This window comes from Mauremys mutica, chromosome 8 (genome assembly GCF_020497125.1).
Source record: "Mauremys mutica isolate MM-2020 ecotype Southern chromosome 8, ASM2049712v1, whole genome shotgun sequence".
Lineage (NCBI taxonomy): Eukaryota > Metazoa > Chordata > Testudines > Geoemydidae > Mauremys > Mauremys mutica.
Window position 1 is genome coordinate 41,113,850 of NC_059079.1, and position 22,482 is coordinate 41,136,331.

The 22,482-nt window shown below is 39.8% G+C and overlaps 1 long non-coding RNA gene across 1 annotated transcript in view; it reads right to left on the reverse strand.

Moving 5' to 3' along the window:
• Positions 1-2,921: 2,921 nt before the first annotated feature.
• LOC123376355 overlaps positions 2,922-22,482 on the reverse strand; it is a 131,676-nt gene continuing 112,115 nt past the window's right edge. The window contains exon 3 of the long non-coding RNA XR_006581758.1: positions 2,922-4,716. This is a non-coding gene — a long non-coding RNA (uncharacterized LOC123376355). The remainder of the gene's footprint in view (positions 4,717-22,482) is intronic.

Here is a 22,482-nt window from a genome sequence, read left to right on the forward strand (position 1 = left end):
ATTGGTTCCAAATGTCTGAACTGCATAATCACAAACAGTTATTTCTCAACTTGGATCTTGATCCTGAAATGTGCACCTCTCCACACTTTTGTTGCTTTTTACAGTACGTAAATTCCTGTATTGTGACTGGTTGGTATTGCTGGTCATAGTACTGGAATTTGCATAATCACTGTGTGGTTATTTCTCAGTAATCATATATTGTTAATATGCAAATCTCTCTACTGCATGCAGCTCAACTCAGAGTAGATCATGTACTTGAAATTTTCAAGTAACACGGGTGCTGCCTCAGTTCTTCACTAACAGCTGAAGTAAAAACTTCAAAATGTATATATAAAACGCTTGAGAACAGACACTGCAACTTCCTGTGTTTAAGAGCAATGCTTAGCACAATGTGTGCATTGCTGACAGAGAAATCATATAATTAATCACGATAAAATGGGGTGGTGCGACTGTCAATGCGGAATTATAAAAATAACGTTTAATAGCCCTCATGACTAATTTTCCTTTTTTTCAGGCCCAATCGTTCTTTCATTTCAATCAATGAGATATTTGCCAAAACTTCACTGGGAGCCATTCCTTCACATTCCCACAGGCTATCAGAATGTTGTCCCCACAGTAACTGACATATATTTGTGTATATATTGGGAGGATCCTGGCCTCTCCCTCTGGCTAGCTGCTCCTGTATTATAGGTGGAGCTGGTAGCACTGTCTACTTCTAATGTGCCTGACAATTCTCATTAGAAGAAGTTTTCAATGGCATAAAACTTTGCCAAACTAATGGTTTGGGTGAAATTTTCCGTGCTGGGTGTCTGCCTCAAACTGAGGGGTATTTTGGAAAATGTCAGGCAAAGTGGTTCAGACATTTTTAAGAACAAGGCTAGGGAAAATATAGATGTTTTTAATGTTAAAAAAATGCTGGTGACCTATCTTTGGAAATCAACCCAATGCTCTGGAACAGCAACTTTAAATTTGGCAAGGGGGTAGCCTTTCTGTCTGGGATGTGCTTTTTGACATCCTCGTGAAAATTCACCCAAATTAGGTCAAATTATAGCAGTTCACACATGCTCAGTAGAGACTTGCTAGAGGTTAACAGCTAAAATCTCCAAAAATTCTACCCTCACTGAGCTTGCCCCATGACCTCACAGCTCCTGCCTGTGACCCGATTGCAAATGCACCATCCCCACAGAGCAACTGAGCATGCTCCAAGCCTTCACATCTCCTACTTGTGACTGAATAGCACATGTACCATCCTCAGAGTTGGATTAAGCATGTTCTCTCTAGTCCTGGGCTGCAGGGGCAAAGTCAGATTTTCACTGCAATGACCGCTCCCATGTACTCCGGGCTCAGCTGGTGGTGGGCACAGGTATTGGGCACACATGCTCTCAATAACCCACCTGCTGGCACCCAGTCAGGGTAGAGAAGGAAGACATCTGATTCAAATGCAGAGGGGACAGGAGCTGGACCAAAAGCATGGTGGAAGAGGGCTAGCAGGGCCGGATTTCCAATTAGGCACAGTAGGCATGTGCCTACGGGCGTCTTACCTCTCTAAAACTGTGTGCAACACAAAGGTCAGCTGTAGGTGGGGGGCAGGGGTGGGGAGGGCACTGAAGATGCTGTGCCTCTGCTTCAGTCAGTGCACAGGATGGACAGTGCTCACTGAATGAGCAACTAACCAGCAGTTTTCTTATCCTTGATTGATGTGTGGCCCTGTGCTTTTCAAACCATGCTTTGGAGAAAGAATTATTAATTTCCTCACATAGTGCTCATCACTAGAGTATCTGAATGTTTCACAAACATTAATATGTTCATGACACACTTGTGAGATAAATGTGTATTATCATGCCCATTTTACAGATGGAGAACTGAGGCTGAGAAAGATTAAGGTCAGAAGTGTCCACTAATTTTGAGTGCCCAATTTGAGATATGTAGGACCTGATTTTTCAGAGTACTTACCATTTCATAGGTTCAAAGCAGAGCGCCTACGGAGTTCATTTCCAGCTGTTGAGTGCTCTGCACTTGAAATCAAACCCTGGGTCTCCAGTTATGCATCCAGAAAGCGAGGAACACACAATTAGTGACCACTTGCAAAACATCTGGTTTAAGTGACTTGACTGGCATCACAGAGGCGACTGGGATAGAATCCAATTCTGAGATGCACCTGCCTTAGCCGCAAAACTATCTTTTCTCGTCCTGAAATTCCCCCTGCCTCGTTCACTACATACTGTCCAACTTCTTCAACAAATAAGGCAGGGGTCCCAGACAGAAAGCAGATTTTTTCATTGCACAACCGTGATTCATTCCCAGAGGAAGTCCAGCCTGGGCACTGAAAGAAGTAGGGATCCTGTAGAAAAAAACTCTATGATCATGAAACTAAAGACTGTATGATAATGCGTGCACACAAGGAAGCAAAATTAAGATTGAACAGGAAATCTTAGTTCTGGCATTTCCTAACTTCTGAGTGCTTGACTTTGCAACCTTTATAATGTAGTTTTAATATAGATTTGTGTGTGTAAAAGGGCAGATTTAGTATTGTTGAACCTGGAGTTTGCTTTTTATATTTCATTTTTTCAACTCTAAGTTGGAAGAAGCTGAATAATTATATGCAAGGGAAAATGAGTTTATTTTAGCTGACTAGTGCCACAAACTACCTATATTCTTTCTTTTGTTACTGGAAAGGAAAAACATAACATTTGCCAAAACCTAAAGACAGTCACCTAAATCCATCTCTATAACTATGCTCTTCTGCACAGAAAGTCAGATACACACTTATAAACTTTTTAAAATAATTCAAATGTTTTATTCTTTTCACAGTGTTAGCCACAGTTAAATACTGCATTAAATAATTACATGGTTTGGGCAAAAAGGAATTTGACATAATCACCAATGAATATATTAATATTCTAATTTTACAGTTTTGTTTAGGGTATATGTGGTATTACATTTGTAAATTAATTATGCAACAGTTCATTTGTTGAGTGTTAACTACCTTCACAAGCAATCAGCAAAGAAAACAGAAAAAAAAATTCACATTATCCGAAAAATTCATTTCACCACACTGTTCTTTGATCCATTTAATATGTGTTGCACATTCATTAACTCTTCATTATATTTTCATGATTATATTGTGTGTGTAGATGAAAACAAATCTGACTTCCTTCAGGCAAACATTTGCAATCTAAGAAAGTCAATTTCTATAAACACAATCAATCTTATGTATGAAATTTTAATAGCAAAAAAAAAATTCTAGAGCAACATAAATTTTAGGCTGCTTCATTGCCAATAGCCACACCATGCTAATTCAGAACACAACATAATTAAAGGCTACTGATGGACAGCATGATACCTGAAATTTCATTTTATATCATGTCACACCATGGATTATGGATAGTTTGGGCTAAATTCTTCTCCAGTGCAACATCAGGGATAAATGTCTCTCTTTCAGTCTATGAAGATATCAAAGCAGATTCTCTATGGGTGTAATTCAAGTGAATCCAACAATTATGCCAGCAGTAAATTTTGGCATAATAATTTGTAGTTTGTGGAATTTTCCCATATGATGTTGGAGTAAAATAATTGGACATGCTTGGTTTAAGTATCTTTATATTTCCAGAGATAATCAATAGTCAGAAATCACTTTAGAAAGATTTTTTTCAATGCATCTATGTATTTTTTTTTAAAAGAGGCGAAGCCAACTTGCTCTGGACTACTGAGTGATTGTTTATACAGTAACATATTTTGCAGGTTGTTTCTTCCGTTTAAAGCAGTATACTCCCATATTACAAAAATCCTCTTACTCTGAAATTTGTATCATAATATTGGCATGTGAATGCATCTGCAAATTAAGTTAAGGATATTTTTAATCTAGAGAGAGAAACCAGGATAGAGATTTTGTGTAGAGAAAGCACAGTAGCTCCAACACAAGTACAAAGCCTGTTCTTGGAGGCCAGCATAATGGAGGTATGGAAGTTGTTCCAGAGATTGTAGCTAGCTTTCCATGATAAACTTGTCTGTTGGCCACTCTCTAACTCCCTCATAAAAGGAAATTTCCTCTGAAGCTTTTCATACATATTCTCAAGCCCCAGGGAGAAATTTGTGGAAAGATGTGTACAAAGCTGGAGGTTTTTCAGAAAAGGGGATAAACTGGAGTTTGAAATAGGAGATATTTTTGTCTTTGGAAGTCATAACATCTTTTGGGGGAACATATGAGTAAAGTTTTTACTTCAATGAGACAACTCATGGAGTAAGTTTACAGATACTTTTCTGGGGCGTGGGGCTGGGCAGACAGTCTTGAAAATGAAAATCTATTGGTGGGACAGAAGGGGCCACAGATATTTCACAGATTCGCCTTTCTTTGAAAAATGAGTGGGATAAATTCTCATGCTACAAGGTAAAAACCAACCATTAAATGATAAGGGCAAACAATGTCCACCATGGGGTTTCTAGTACCTGCATCTGAAGCATCTGATAATAGCTATTGTCAGAGACATAAAACTGAAGTAACGGACCTCTGGTCGGATCTAACATACCAATTCTTATGATCCCTTTTCCTTCTCAGGGAATGTGTTTATTATCCAGAAGGAGATTGCTAACAGCACCATAGTCAGTAACCAATGCTTGCTATTCAAGGACCCTATTTAGGTCAACCTGAAATTGGCAAGGAACTCTTCATCCGTTCTCACATTTGCCAGCTCCGGGGCTCATGCTCTGGGTCGCTTACTAGAAATGAAAATAAAAGGAAAATGCAGAGTTGTTGCATGGACTATAAATGCCCCCACAATACAACAACTATTAACAGAAGCACTGTGTAAATTGCCTCAGACAGCACTGATTATGCAATCTTACTGTATTTCAATAAGTTAAAATATCATTTTCTTAAAGTATTGAGTCAAAATTATGTTTAGCAGGTGATTGACAATTAATAGCCATTATCTACCCTGAACATTGTTTTATCTAAATATAAGGATTTTGAAAATAATTGGACAAAATGCAGATTCCATAATCCGTACTATTCACCTCATTAGTGTTTAATCCTTTCCCAATCCTCTGATTTAATTGCAAATATTTGGTTCAGTGAAGCTAATATCTTTTTCATCATTATTGTTGAGTTAAAATCAACACGATGCTGCAAAAGATATAGATTACCAATAAAGGTTTATCCTTTTATAATTACTCTAAAGCTCAGAGCAGGCAAACAAAAGTCATTATTATGCAGACTAAATAAGATAACAAAGGATTTTGTAAAGCAGAACTACATGATAAATCAATTCCGATGACTTATCTTCATAAACACATTACTGCAGTTCCCAATTTTAAAGTATCTTTGGAGCAACATTTAGATCTTCCTGATGTTAATAATATTGCAATGGTGTAAATTTAACTGATTTTGAAAACCTTACAGTACAGTACATTTTTTCTACCTTCTCCAAAGCCATTGTTTTCATAGACACTAAGCCAAAATTAAAATTTTAACTTCTGAACCCATGACACATTTTGATTGCTATTTATGACCTTAATAAAACCTGTAATAGTCTTAGACATACATTATTTAATACTTTCACTTTTTAATCTGATTTGTGCTAGTCTGAACAAGTCAAATCACAGAATTAACTCAGCTGGTCAACTAATCCATTAGAAAAGCTACTATGATTAGGTGAACTACACTGGGAATAAGAGATTGCTCTAGTAGTAAAATTAATCACCTACAGATAATAATCTTTTCAAAATGTTATAACTATTTAACTAGATAACTCCATTCTAATAAGATTTTAAATGAATACAAAGTAAAGAAGATTTTATTCAATGTTATGTCATGCCGTTGTATCTATCCCATGCACTTCAGGCACGAAAATGAAGACACATTAATACGTGGGATAGAATAACATTAATTTCCACATGATGCTTAAAGGTGTTACAATATCACCTCATGGCCCCCAATTTCATCTGAAGCTAGAGATGTTTTTCTACATTCAGCACCCTCTGTGATGTAGGTGATCAAAAACAAAACATAACTTCTGACCAGAAATACTTTTGAAACATGGTCCCAAAACCTCAGTGCTTTATCATTAAAACCTGCAGGTTCCAAAACTCTACAGGCAGGTGGTAATATGACCTTTGCTAATTTTTACCAATTTTTTGAAGGAAAAGTTCTTGATTTGCGTGTTTTGCAAGTTTGTTTCTGTCATTGCTTTCCTACTGCTTTTTCAAATATTGAGACAGCAGCCAACATTAAAGCAGCCAACATTAAAGCAACAGCAGTTTGTCCCACTAACTTAGTTTTAGATAAACTTGTCAAGTGCATATGGCCCACTAACACTTCTTTCATGCTAGTATTTCTGTGGCTGTGTTTACTTTACTCTGTGTTAAGACCTGGCTGCACAGTAGTAATATGACGCAAGCAACTGCATCTTTATTCTCATGTGAAGCTCAACATCCAGAATACTCTTTCAACCTCTTGCCAACCCATAGCACAATAAAAGTCTGAGCTCTGAGAACTAACTGGAAATCTGAGTGTGTTCCCTGATTTATTTTAATCTTGCCTGAACATCCGTACTAAATTAAGGAATTTCCACTTAATCACTGGTGAAGTTAGCAAGTTCTACTAATATTTTCATAGCACAGAAGGAAGTGAAAAGTAACATCCAAAATAAAACACATTTTATCTAGAGATGAAGAAAATAATAATTCTATTTTTAACATCAACATTATTATTGTACATTTTAACACTTAGAGAAAACGACATGACAGAAAAAGTGAAAAGAAACCACAGTGATGTCTTCAGAATTGTGTGTCAAGGTATATATTCTTTAAGAGGATAGTTACCATCTTTTGGAACATATTAAGTTATGATCCAGCACAGTGGAAACATAGGCCTTAATTCTCTTGATGTGCTTGGACAGAATGGCAATGTGTGGGTGTAGGGAGCCAGTTACAGCACCCATATTCAAGGTTACCCAGCCTCAGGGCAAGCTAGGAAAACAGAGGAGGAACACTAATTTAGGCCACTGGCATCAGTCTCCTCAGAACCGAAGCCAGATGGAGATTGGTGCAACAGAGCTCTAGTCTGTTATGCAACTTTCCTCTCCCTATCCCACCCACATCCCCAGATGGGTGCTCTCCTTCCCTTTACCCTGAGGTTTGTGGGATCAGCTGGCACAGGAGGCAGTGGAACCACTTCTCCCAGCTTCCACACAAGGCCAATTCCCTACCAGCAATCTCTGGCCACTTTTGTATAGCTTACTTAGTGAACATTGGCCATAGCATACTGGAGAATCTGGCCCATTGTTTTCTGAGTCATGCAAGGTCTTCTAGAAGACTGTGCATGCTGGCTTCTTGGTAGGTATCCTCTCCCTGGTAAAGAATGGCCTGCTGCAAAAGTCCCAACATTAAGAAATTCCAAAACTATTCCTGATTCCAATAACATCCATGAAATTCCTGTGACCTGTGGAGCATCTAGGGGAAAATATTGCATGAAAGTTTACTCTATACTGCCAGTTACCGAACCTTTGGGGCTTTGGACTTTGCTTTAACTTGGCCTGTAAACTATATCTTTGGGAGTGAAAATGGTGAGATATAACAGCTACCAATCACTGCTTCCCAGGGATCCACTCCCTTCAAATTTACCGGATCCCTGGTGCATGGTACAGGAGTAAGCTCATGGGTGTACACAGAGCCAACAGATTGCCTTTTGTGGTCTGGCAATCAGGAAAAAGGTTATCAATCAATTTAGAATAATATAGCAGCTAAATAGTCACTTCAGGCCTTACAAGGTAAGAGAGGGGGGAAGTGGTATATTCCAGCAATCGTCCTTATAACTATCAGGTGTGACTCATATCATGGCAGAAAGTGGTTTGGGAAGGAGGACCGGCAGCACAGAGCTTTTTGCCCTTTCTTTGGGACAGAGATGGTGGTAATAACCAGGAGAGAGTTGCCTCAGGCAAATATTTTGCCGATAACACTGAAAAGCTAGCTGCTTAGTTGGGAAAGCTAATTTTGGGATTTGACTGTATTTTCATCATGATTATAATGATAATAGTAACACCTAGCTATTGTTAGGTTTAATAAATACATTCATAGGCACTTTAAAAACAAACTGCAAACATATGTCCAGAACCAATTATTATGAATGCACCTGGTCTCCTATATGTTGCACCTGGAGCTTCCCCCCCCACACCCTTCCCAAACTTCAAGCTGGTCAGGAATTTTTCAAAACATTTTTTTTCCTGAAAATGCCTGTTCATCCAAATACAATTTTTTGCAGGAATGTATCAGTTTCAAAGAACTTATCATCAAGAAATTTTCTCAGGTCCAGAATGGATGGAGTGCAAGTTATGCAAGTGTCCAAAAGAACCTACCAGTTAGGACACTCATCTCGGGATATGGGAGACCCAAGTTCAAGTCCCTGATCTGCCTAATTTAGAGCAGTGACTTGAAGCCAACTCTCCTACTCTGTATCCTAACCACCAGGCTACTAGTTATTCTGAGGTGGGCCTTGCTCAGTCTGCCAGTTGGAGCTTGTTCCACTTTGTATAAATGCGTAAACAGAGCAGGCACTTGAATCTGGGTCTCCCATGTCCTAGGTGAGTGCCATAATCACTAGCCTACAAAGTCACTTGCTCTTATGCCCAATGAGTATTTAATTATTTATAAAGCATGAAACAACGCAACAGGAAAGACTGAAAAAAGCAACCAACTGACTTTATAGCCAAGTATTTAGGGCAAGGATTTGTGATGTGAGGCACATGGGTTCAAGTCAGGCAGAGGAAGGACATTTAAATCTAGTAAAAGCAGCAAAGAGTTCCGTGGCACCTTATAGACTAACAGATGTATTGGAGCATGAGCTTTCGTGGGTGAATACACACTTTGTCGGATGCATGTAGTAGAAAAGTTTAAATCTAGGTCTCCCATATACCAAATGAGTACGCTAACCACTGGACCATTGGTTATTCCAGGGTACTCTTCAAGTATTTGAGAGGTTTGTTTTGTCCCAAGGCAGAACAGAAATTTATTTTGAAATCTCAAAAATGTGTGTGATGGGAAATTATTTTCTGTCCAGCTGTTTCCAAAATCCAGAATGAAAAAAGGTACTCCCCTCTCATTTGATGATTGATGTGTTCAGGTGGTTTCCCGCTCCCTGCACACACACTTTGTTCATGAAAGGAAAGGATTCCTTTGCTTCTTCCAGTCCTGTATATTTAAGCTACAGTAGAGTAGATTTCCAAAAGAGCTCAGGCTAAATGAATTTGCCAGATTATTGGAAGTGTGCTGCACCCAGCATTTTACATTGTTCATAGGGAAGTAAAGTAACACAGAGAATAAGAGAAACCGTATAGCAAGAAATGAGAAAAGCATTTGTTTTGATTTTCATTGTCATTAGGAGCTGTTCGGTGCTCAGCACCCATTTTGTTTAAGTGCCTAAATGGGAGTTCTTTTGAAATCCATCCTGTGATCTCCTTGCTACTTCTACCTGACTGTCCTCTAGAATAAAACTACTTGCAGCAGAAAGTCTACCACTTTCAGACTTTTCCCTCCAACTAAAAGATATCTATTCAAGAGGGGGAGAATCTGATCCATAAAAAATCTAGATTCCAGCCCTCAAAGTGTTCTCTTTTCCTTTTCATCCCAGTGATACCACATTTTTTTGATACTGAAGTCTGGACTATATTTTATGTAGAAGAGATTTTATATTGGTTGGAGAAAGTTTCTAATATAGATTAATCAAACCATTAATGCTTCTTTTGAAACAGACTTTTGATTACTTTTTATGTGACAGCGGATGGCCAATAATTTGTTTAATTAAAATAGGAAAGAGCCTTGAGTTTATGTTACAATATCTAATTATTGCTGATTAAAGTGACATCTTGATACCTTGCATCTGTTTGTTTGACAAGACAACATGAATTATGAAGTACTGGGCTTTTGGGCATGATGCAGACATCAATATTTGTAACTTTCAAATAAGTCTCAAGAGCTTTAATACTCTTCTGCTAAGGTCAAAGTAACTGGCACTGTTTTGTAAGTACAATGTAAATACATGGCTGTGTTTTCATTAGAAGTCCTTTAGTAAGTGTTATTTTCTAGAGATGGTTAGAAAGCCTATTTTTCCTGGTGAATAATTTCATAGGAAAAAAACCTGTTTTGAAATGTTTAATTGAAAATGTTCAGGTTTTAAAAAAAAATGAAAAAAAAAATCATTTCATTTTGTTTTGAAATGAATTTTTAAAATGAAAAAAAGTTTTGTTTCAAATTATTGAAATGAATATTTTTATTTCATTTAGACTTGTGACAACATAGGATATGTTTATCAAATTATTTCCATTTTTGTATCCGTTTTCATTTTCTGTGCTGATTACCTATGTAATCAATTCTGCATTGAAAAATAATGTCAATCTATTATGCTGCATTGCAGACAGGTGCTTGTCCCAGGAAAGCGCTTGACACCTAGCTGAATGACCATGACTGAGAAGCCATCATCTTTGATAGTCTCTTGACCAATGGCCCAACCCCATGGATCAATGAAATCTCTTCACAGAAGCCTGATTGGAGGACAGGGCTGTAATTTTTCAAACTGAAGAGGACACATGGCAAAGACTGTATTTTAAAAGACTGTATTTTAAAAGGCGTGCTTCTTTGTAGAGCCGTGGGCAGGTACCCACTGCCACATACAAGAAGAACTGGTTGGAGAACTAGCCTGAAATGCTGGCAAGACCTTTAGACACAGAGAAGAAGCCAAACAGACTAGAGGGAGGTGAACTTATGTGACACTTCTCATAACTGGACACTCACATAACTTTCATTATTTGCAAAGATCTGTAACTCTCTTTTTAAGAGTAAAGTGTCTGTGGTTAAGAAATTCCTTTGCTAAACCTGTATTCCTTGCCTGCTTGTCATGATGTTCCCAGGGAGATTTAAACTAGAAGGCCAGATTCACCACAGCCTAGGTGGAACTCTGAGGGAGGATATGTAAGCAACTAGGAGGCTCAGAAGGTTGGAGATACTGATTCCAGGGACCAGGGGCAGTAGGACAGTAGAGTCCCATGCCCCTAAGAAGGGCTGAGACAAGGGGTCTGATCCTGGGAGTATCCATTAGAGTGTGCAGCTGGTTTAGAATCATGTAGGATACAGCAGTTGGGTCCACTCACAATAGACTGGCATCCACCCAGAAGAGGACTGGGCCAAGTTGTGACAGGACTTAATGTAATTTTGTTTTTGGTTTCTGGAGCAGGGCACCCGGCCCTGAATATGCCTGGTGCTTGAGCACTGCAAATGTATATAATCTGCCGCCTATGGCACTGCTGCCCCTTGGCAGTACCCCGACAGATCTGGGTCTCCCCTCCCCGGGGAACCTCCAACCCCCTATCTCCACCTTGCCTCAGTGGCTACTGCCAGTCACCATCTAGCCCCAGTTCACTGGGGCAGACTGCAGTCTGTAAAGGCCACTCATCATTGGCAAGGAGGGTTTGGATCTGCTGCCTCTGCCTACCCTGGGTTGCACCTCTGCAACCCCAGTACCCTTCTCAGCTTTTAACAAGGCCTGCAGCCCAGGGAGTTTCCAGGCTGGAACTCCCCAGCTCCTTTGGCCTTCCCCCAGCCCTGCTCCACTCTAGGTATCCTATTCTAAGCTCCCCATCAGCCAGGCCCATCTCCTTCCACAGCTAGAGAGAGACTTCTTGAGCTCCTGGTTCACAGCCTCTTATAGGGGCCAGCTGGCCCTGACTGGGGCATGGCCCCAGTTGTTACTGCCTTCCCCAATCAGCCTAGGAATTGGTTCCCCAGGGCTGCTTTAAGCCCTTTCAGGGCTGGAGCGGGTGACCACCCCACTACAGGTGTCATGACTGGATCCATGACTAAAGAACCATGCTGCTGAAATGGGATTCAGGACTTCAGAGACTGGAACACCATATTGAGCACTGATCCTGAAGGCCTGACTACTTTGAATTCCAAATGGCACGCAGTATAAATGCAAGCACAGTCAAGCATGGCCTAGCTTTTTATCTTAATTTGAAAATTACCAAACGTGGTATTTCCCCCCTGACATTTAATACAATGAATAAAAAGACCTATATTCTGTTCCAAATGCAAATCAAATATGCAGAACAAAGCATGAATCTATTGTTTCTTCCTTGTAGGTTTTGCAGTCCTGAATGCCCCTAAAATCAAACACTCTTCCTTCCTCCACATCCTACCCCATCCTTTTGGGGGGAAAAAAAACTCCTGGGGGGAATAGTTAGTTTTCATACCACCCTTTGCATCATCTGCCAGCCAGAGCTCTCCAGAGCCTCTAGAAGTTCCTTGACAGTGATAAATGATGGGGAAAATACCAATAAAAACACCAAACAAAACTCCGTGCAACCTTTTCCCTCCCCAACTAGCTCCACAACTGCCTTTACCCAGCGAGTAGATGCTCTCCCTACCTTATACAGTGCTCTTGAATGACAGGCTAAATGCCCTACCCCCATGGGTTCCTACAAGGGATTGCTGAAAGAGCCTCTCTACACCATTCCTTTCTTAGCTGGAGGCCCCTCACTGCTTTGGGTTAATCTAGGGGTAGTTGGGAAGACAATTTTGGTCCTTTCCAAAGCTGTATGTTAGCTTTAGAAAGACAGCAGGTTGGGTACACTCACCAACTGTGTTATCACATGAAGGTCAGATAGGCAACCTTTCCTCTTCAGTCAACTCTTTTTCCATTGTGGGGCAACAGGACCCAGAAATGCCTCAATGGGCCCAGTCACTCCTGGCCCTGTCAAACGTGGCATGCAAAAACTTTCCAACATAGTGTCAAGAGTACTGGACAACTAATATTCATATTGTTAGTCTCTGAATAGAACTTAGACTCCTAAGTCATTTGGAGGAGTTGGAAAATGTTACTCTGTATATTATTTTTCACTCTCAGTTGAAGCAAAACATTATTTTGTATTTACATTGGTGTAGTTGGAAACAGAATTTCCCCAACTTATTGATAAAACTATATCACAGAGGCCAGCTGGGGAAAAATACTATAGCCAAGTATTTATTAAGTACTGACAAAGACCATGGATCTGTATAAACAAATAAGAATAGAAAATTTCTTGTTCATTGGTAGATGAAAAGGTCTCTCTGTGATTCCTTACAAATGTCCAATCAGAGATAAACTGATTCAGACACACATTATGCACTGGGTACTCTTACAAGTTAGAGATGGTTCAGAAATCTGAGAGATTATTGAAGAGAGGCTACGCTTTCAGCCCTCATGCTATTTTGACAGGATACAGAGAAGTGAATGTAATAACTTTTCCCCTACCTCAGCAAGAGTAGCCCAGGCTTAGCAAAGGAGATTCTTACAAATCAATTTCCATTTGTGTAACTGATGGAAAGGGTCCGTGAATGTCAGCTAACTGTATAAAGAACAGGAGTACTTGTGGCACTTTAGAGACTAACACATTTATTTGAGCATAAGCTTTCGTGGGCTACAGCCCACTTCATCGGATGCATGCAGTGGAAAACACAGTAGAAAGATATATATATACACACACACAGAGAACATGAAACAGCAGGAGAGAAAAAAATGTTTTGTAGTGGTAATCAAAATGGTCCATTTGCAGCAGTTGACAAGAGGTGTGAGGAAGGGGGGGGAAATAAACATGGGGAAATAGTTTTACTTTGTGTAATGACCCATCCACTCCCAGTCTTTATTCAAGCCTAATTTAATGGTGTCCATTTTGCAAATTAATTCCAATTCAGCAGTCTCTCGTTGGAGTCTGTTTTTGAAGTTTTTTTGTTGTAATATTGCGACTTTTAGGTCTGTAATCAAGTGACCACGGAGACTGAAGTGTTCTCCAACTGGTTTTTGAATGTTATAATTCTTGACATGTGATTTGTGTCCATTTATTCTTTTACGTAGAGACTGTCCGGTTTGTACAACGTGCCAGTAGAGGATTGGGTACAGTAGGTGGGAGGCTTCCAACTGTGACCATACTTAGTATAATTATAAAAACAATATTGGCTTCTAAAAAGAGAGGAGTGGGTTGTTTTGGGGAGGGGAAAAGATAGCAGTCATAAACATGGATAGTCACTTGATTTTTCCCTTGGTAGCCAGACAGAAGATAATCATACTAGGGGAAGTAGAAGATGTGAGCAGAAATATTCTTTACTGAAGGAGCTGTTTTTGTAATATTTATTCTACATGATTTGTTCTCCGCGTATTTAACTATTAAATAGAGGAAGGCCTCTTTCCCTACTGCAGAGATAGCTGCCATGTTGTTTTTATATGCAGTCTGCTATAAAAGGGAAACTGTTCACCTGATTCTTCACTGCGTTGTACCTTGTGCAGTCATTTACATCTGTGCAAAAGTGGGTGCAAAACACTACCAGATCAGGGCCCTGATGTTAATGGCACAGCGTGAGTGCTCAGCGTGGAGGAGCACCAGCTAGAGAGTCCAGTATAAACTTAAAACAAGAGGGAGAGCTTTAAAATAGATAATGGTGATACTAAGGTCATAAAAGGCCACTCTGGTCACCCAGACTGATCCACCTGTTTTTCAGTCTATTTTGCTGTTTGTTCTTACTGTAAAGAACTTAACAAGACCCAACCTAAAAACTTTCATTTCATTCGCTTCAAACTACAATCTACAGAGACGGTGAATAATTTCTTTCCTTCATATATGTTTTACCTTGAAGGTATTTAGTGATTTTTTTTTCCTGGTAAAACGTATCCTGTTCTCAATCTTCTTGTCTATACAACTGTAGCTCCCTCAGTCTCATTTCACCCATGTTATCCTCTAATTCTGAATGATTATTGTTAACAGTCTTTGTATTTTCACAGGTTTTCCTACATCTTTCCTAAAGCATGAAGACTAGAACTGCACCCACTTTTAGAGGAAAAGTCATAACAAAAATATTTTGCAGACTAGAAGAATTTTCACCATAATTGTACCTGTATATAGTATACCCCCAAATGTATTTGCTCTTTCTGCAATAAGCATCACATTGGAAGATGAGAGGAGTTCTTCCACTAATAGCAAATTCTTACATTTACTATTTCCCAGGTAGTTGTCTCCCAATTTGTGTCTATGCTGTTCATTTGGTTTCCTCAGGTATGTGACTTTACATTTAGTCTGATGCAATATGTATGCTCTGGGATGCCATAATTTCTCTAAGTCATTTTGTAGTTTGAATCCATTGTTCTGTGTCTTTGTCACCCAGCCCAGATTTGTTATTCAGAAATCTGAAAATAGTTGAATTTATGCCTTGATCTATATTTCCAGTAGAAACAGTAAGTACTACAGGACTTCATTCATTGGGTACAGTCATTAAGATCACTGTGATACCTCCCTTGAAATTGCTCACTATTAAGTCCTATAATTAATACCATGTTTTCTATTAATCATCTTCTAGTCTCTAATGTAGTTGGTACTTATCCTGCTTCAAGCTAATGGATATTACATAAAAAAATACCTCACTGAAATCAATGTACACCATAACCAGTGTATTCCTTCTTTCTACTAAACCAGTAATTACACTGAAGTAGGCTATTAGATTTGTTTGGCCTCACCTATTTTTAAATAAAACTTCCTTGACTGTCCGTTAATAAATTGGTTCCGACAAGGAGTTTGGTGAGGTAATCCTACCTTAAGCGTCAAAATTCCAAAACATTAAAGCAACTGTCATGAGTTCCACAAGGAATAAGGAGAGTCCAAAATAAACCTTAGCTTAAAATAACTAATAATAAAGTTTATTCATATTGTATGACTGGAAGCTGTAGTCATTCCAACTCAAAAGAGGAAAAGAGACAGTGAATTTTCACTTTTTAAGGACCAGCACAATAATCATGCCTACTAATGGAGGAAATTAGACATAGCCAGGAAATTTACATGTGCAGCTAGACTCATAGATGAATGTCTAAGAATAGTATGAAAAAGTTCTAAGATTACACGTTAGCCATCTTCCTGGACTATGTCTCTAAATTATATGGGTAAAATGATAGAAATGAAAGGCTGGTTGCAGCAAATCATGACTGATGAGCAAAATGATTTTTACAGTTCATAAAGAGGACTCAAAGGAAGACTAGATGCTTTTTAATATACTGTACAAATAAATAGTCTAAGAGTAAGAAATACAGTAGATATGGATACAACAATCATTCAAAAGACACCTGGGTTTGAAACAAGCCATCAAACTATATTTTTAGTTTAAATAAATCTTTGATTTTCACAAAACCTTAACAGAAAAATAAGTTACACTTTATATGACAATTACATTCACAAAGAGTTTATAAATTATAATAAATAAGGAATACACGTAAGTATGTTAAAGGCAGAAGTAGCACATACAGATGGTTAGAATAAAATCAGTAGAAGGTGTATTAGACAATTATTAGCTACCTGTTTGCCTGATGGAATCTGTAACAGTTGGATAATCATTTACTGAAACATCTATTAATCATTTATAAATGTACACAATATAAAAGTGTGACCAAAAAAGATAACTTATAGCTTCAACATTGGACTCAAAGGCCTCTGGAGATTAGGATCCATAAAAGGCCATGGCTAAATGTAGATTCTCAGTTGTTTGTTATTTTTAAAGATGTTTGTAGGCATTTTCATAATGAAGATAGTCTTTAAAATGCAAATGCATCACTCCAGCTGAATGTTTGTCACAGTTATCTTTCTTGAAAAGAAGAACTAAAACCCACAGGTCATACTCTCCCCAAGCATAGCCAATCACTTTTAGAAACCCCTCAATACTTCTCCACCCCCAGAACATCTGGCTGAAAAATGGAGGATAACAATCCACATTGTTATTATCCTAGCTTGCTGAGCAGAAGTTCTACTTTATTCATGAAATGGAACCTTTAGGATCCATCAACATGATAGTATACAGTGTTCAGATATATAGCACTGTAGCAGTAGCACAATGAAATATTCCAGAGCACCAGGATGAAAATGAAGTGTCACTGAAAAGAGTAACCTCCACACAGCACTGAGGGTGCCATTTGACTGTTTGTTTTAGAAAGACAGTAACATGGTATTGATTTCTGGGCTACTTTAAACATTTATCGGATAAGGCAGAGTGAGTTTTCATTCCTAAAAGAAAGTTGAATACATGTGGTTCTTGGGTTAGACTGACAAATCAGTAGATCTGACACAAACACATTGGGAGAGTTATGTTGTTTTTCTTAAGTGAAAATAATACCTTTTCCTATTTTCTTTCTATTCTGATTTTTTTTAAAAACTAGCTATAGCTTTAAAAGTTAATATGATAGAATCTAATAAAACACAGATCCAAGAAGTGAAGAAACCAAATCTAAGTTCCTGTCATTTGCTGTTCATGTTGAAGACTGTACAAAATTGCTTCCTTAGGATTTCTATTCATGTGACAAACAACTGTACTGTCACTTCTGGTGCCATAGTACATAATACTGAATACATTCCAAAGCAGACAGTAGCTGATCATATATTCTGCAACAGCATCTGACATGGAAAGAAGACACAATAAGAAGATTCTTATTCTCAAGTCACCAACAGTCTCTGATAGAGTGTCTACCATATTCTGATTTATTTTCTAAAGCATAATGTGACTATAATCTAACATTAAAAGAATATGTGACTGAGACTGGAGGGGCAGTTTCCCCTTTAAATTCAGATGTCCCAAACATCAAATATAAGACGACATTAGAACATTGTGTCAAAACCTTTTCACCAGATGAATGCACCTATCTACTAAGGCTGAAACCAGTGCTAAGTGTGTGGCTGACATGTTGAGTGAGGACAATCAGGGAATAACAGATTGGGGATATAGTGTTTTAGCAGGTTGTTCATGATTAACAACTTTTCAATGGAACATCATTCATGAAGAGGTGAAAATATGTCAGTGTAAAATGTTAATGGAATAAAAATCATGGATCTTCTCCCTCCCCCCCACCAAGCATTTTAAAGCACTTCACAAATCCTAATTAAGGCTCATAAACCCCTATTGAGAAAATAATCAGCATTTCTCCCTTTTAAAAATAGGGGAACAAGCACAGAGAGCTCAAGTGACTTGCTCAAGATTACATACTGAGTTTGGTATAGCCAGGAATAGAATCCAGACCTCCTGACTTTCAGTCCCTGGGTTTTATAACCATAGTAAGCAATGGTTCTTTTTAGATGGAACCACCTCTACAATAAGATTCCCTAAGTGTGCTTTTAAAGGTCAAATAGTTCGCTACCTGTTTAGTGAGATTATGGAATCCAAACACATTGTCAACACTTAATAAATACATTATTATTATGGGACAGATTTTGATATCACTATTAACACTGAGTGGTATTTTAATCTCCAAATCTCCTTAATCTGCACCATATCGCAACATTTAGCAAATCATTCCCCAAGGATTCTAGTCCAACACTATGATCATGCTTGCCAAATGCTAAGAGGCTAGAAATGTGAACCTCTTTCAGTTATAGTGCTGATTGAAAACTTACAAAAAGATTGGCAAAGTAACAGGCACTAAAAGACTGTCCTTCCACAGAAGAACAATAAAGAACAATATGAATCGCTGGCCCAAAGCAGCTGCTTTTAGATTGAGATAAAAATGTCTACTCTATATGGGATAAATTCTAGGCTTGTGCAATACTACATCCACAGAGTGGAACAGCTATCTAATTGCTGCTGAATGACTGCCAAGAGTCATTTATTATCTCGGACAATGCTGGGACACCTAGTCTGAACAGTTACCTGTCTAAAGCAGGGAAGCAAAACAATATATTTGGATGGCTGCAATTCAGAGGAATGTTAGAAATTCAGTGGGCGGCGGAAGCGGTGTGGAGGTGTGTGTGGGTGAGCATGCACACAGTTGCCTGGTTATTTTTTAAGCCCTGGCTCCTAGAGACAAGTAATTAGGTCAGAAGGCAAAGAAAAATAACCATTTTTTCTAATCCCCTGAAGTTTTAAACACTTTAGACTGGCAGTACTGGAAGCGTACATTTGTACATGGCAATATCTTGGGACACACAAAAAGGAAGACTAGAAAGGATGGTGGTTTTAAACTTTCTATGCTGCATCCATTTTAACAGAACTATGGATTTAGATTTGTAGAACCTTAACAATTTGCTCTGAATTATTGCAGTGAACAAGATTGCATGGATAGTGCACCTGCCCCTACAAAGTGATGCAACAAGCAGAGCAGAGTGGTAAGAAACAATTCTTTAACACTGTGTCACCTGTATTAGTGCTCAGACTCTGCTGGTTATTTCCATGCCTCACCAAGGAGCCATCTCAGGCTTACAGCCCAAGTCTCTAATTGTGCACCCATATATTTCCCTTCTGAAACCCAAACTTGTTTCCCTTGTCCTGCCCATTACACTACACCATCTCTCCTCCCTTCCTGGAGCATGCCCTTGGCAAGAGCAAGCAGAGAGACAACCAATGGTGAGTTTGGTATTTGACAGGAGTACAGGATTGAAGTATCCGCTAAGAGTAGCCATAATGCAAAACCATCCCTTAATTTACTGGTACACTGTAAGTCAGTGGGCTAACTCATCAGCCTGTGCAGCTTAGACTCCAGGCTCATTTTCTTCAGGGCTTCAGTTTTATTCCTTCAAAATAACACACATTCAATATATCAGACACATCCTTTCCCCTTGACCCAGGGTCTTTTGCAGGAGCTATCTACTCTCTATAGCAGTGGCTTTCAAACTTTTTAGGCTATGTATCACTTTCCAAATAATGCAATCTACCACATATCCCCCATCTGAGATAGGCAGAGGTGATTCATGGTGGGGGTGGGGGGAAGCACACAGAGTAGCCTCGCCTCAGATTTCTGCCTTCCATTTAGCAACAGCTTCTAGAGGTTTTCAAACTGTGCGGTGCGCTCCCCCTAGGAAGGTGTGAAGGAACATTCTGGAGGAGTGAATGGCGACTCCAGGTGGCTCGGGCCAGCCCCATACCTTGGGTCTCGGGGAGGGAGTGCCACCTCCATCCCTTGAGTCACCTCAGTGGGCCACCCAGTCTGTCTGAGTTGCGGGGGGAGGCACAACCAAAAATTGTAACTCAAAGGAGGCTCAACTCATTTGAGTTACAATTTTTGTTTCCTCCCCCTTCCTCCCCAAACCCAGACAAGCTGGGTGGCCTGAGCCATCCGGTGTCACCAGTCACCACCCCCACCCCGAAAAGTTCCTCCATACTAAATAAAACCTCTGTACTAATTAAGATGTGTTGTTCACAGTTACAGGATTTTTCCTCACATACCCTTTGGGGTATGTGTACCCCAGTTTGAAAACCTATAGGTATTGCTCTATAGGGTTATGTTCCACTGGCTATCTCCCTGGAATGCCTCTCTGCACACTTCTTTTTGGTAGCCTACTTCCTACCAGATTACACTAAGCAGGCCATCTGCCTGAGTCGTATATAAAGAGAGCGTGAGAGGCTATAAACTGGTAGTTAGGCTACTGGCCTGGGTTGCTAGAGATCCTTGGGCTTGCACACCTCATGTGAGTACCTAACCATGGGGCTATACAGTCACACTCTTTCTGGCCCAATTAATATTTAATTATTTGAACAAATAAGTAGAACAGCTCCAACAGCAGAGACTGAGAGAAATCTACCTCTGAATATCCAATAGCCTGGTGACTAGGGCACTCACCTGGGATATAGGAGATGCAGGTTCCATCCCTGTTCTGCATCAGGCAGAGGAAGGACATGAAGCCTCCCCCATCACAGGTGAATGCCCTAACCATCAAGCTCTTCTAGGGTCAGGGGTGGCTCTAGCCATTTCGCTGCCCCAAGCATGGTGGCACGCCGGGGGGGGGGGCGCTCTGCCGGTCTGCGGTCCCGCGGCTCCGGTGGACCTCCTGCAGATGTGCCTGCGGATGCTCCACCGAAGCCGCGGGACCAGCGGACCCTCCTGTGGGAGGTCCACCTGAGCCGCCTGCCGCCCTCCCGGCGACCGGCAGAGCGCCCCCCGCGTCATGCCGCTCCAAGCACGCGCTTGGCGTGCTGGGGCCTGGAGCCGCCCCTGTCTAGGGTGTCTCTCTTTTTTGTGAAAAATTTCAAAAGCTCTAAGTTTTGTCCTAGCGTGGAACAGGAGACATTTTGAAATTGAATGTTTGGAGAACAGGAAGACTGTTTCCTTCCTAGATCCAGTAGACAGTCCATACAATCTCTTGTAACAAAGAATCATTTAACACCTGTTCCTACTGTAGAGTACATGCCTTCAGTTGCTATGCTTGCTTTCTTTTTCACTGTACCTGCGCCCTGGCCAGAATGGAGATAATAATATAACAGACTATTTGCCAGTTAGTCTATTTACAAGTCTGTTTTAAAGTACTGTAACTTTGGCAGCATCTTGCTCAGTAGATCTGCTCCCTGGGACAAATTAAAAGGCCCAGTTCCCAGCCCAAGTAAGAAGGCTGAGCATCTCCCCAGAAGAAGAAAGAGACCTTCTCCAAGAGCCTGTGGGGTGATTGAGCTGAAATAGCGTCTATGAGCTACAATCAAGTAGCACATCACAGAACCAGTGCATCTCCATTGTGGGGAAAAGGACACTGCAGAAATGCAAAAGGCATTTAAAGCTCCCTCAAGCAGTTAGCTGATGATTCTCACAGTACATGGGAATCTTTTACAATGTCTTTATGGCACTTGCTCTGCACACCCCAGACTACGGAGGGTTTTGTGCCAGAGGCAGAAGGGAGCAGGAATTCAGCACATAGAGTCTAGCAGCAGCCAATCCTCTGCCAGTGAAGCAGTCCCTATGGAACTGTTCCAGCCAGCACAACTTATGCTACACTAAATTACACTCAGGGTTGTTTCATGTCACAGTGGCCTAAGAATCGGTGAAATGGTAAGGTGTCTAAAAGCCTTTTCTCCACCTGACCCCTCAGCTGTGCCAAGCATGTTCTCAGCCTTATGTCTTGTATTACATAGCAATATCATTGAACACATCTCTCTCTTCAACACACTTGAGAAATGAATACAATAATGTCATCTTGCAAAAAATTCAGATCCACATCAGATTTTGAGAACTCTCAAATTTTCCTTTACTCAGATCCAGTGCTTCAGTTGGGCCCATTCCCATTTATAGGTGGTGTCAGCATCGTGACTCAGGGGTCAAAAATCAAGAAGATGCTTGAAGACCTACTGCTTTATCATCCAAAGAAAGAAACTATTTTTCACTAAATACTTTACTAATTCCTGTGAAGATACGCAGTCTGTAGAGTCCATTTTCTTTTTTAAAGTAGCAATTCATCTCCCCAAAACTTAAGAAGACAGAAGAAATATATGCTTTGCCCCACAGCAGGTTTAATTCTATATATTTAAGCATAGTTTGCTGATTCACAATACTAGTTGAGCTAGAACAAATATTGCATTTTAAAACTTTATGGAACTAATTTATAGTGTAGGGCAGGCACAGACGATCTCATGGCAGCAAAATTTTATGTTTCCATTTCAGCAATACTGCCTAACACAATAATATCAGGCCAGCAAATCTTAAATATAAGTTAAGCTAACATGATCCATTGCCTTATAAAG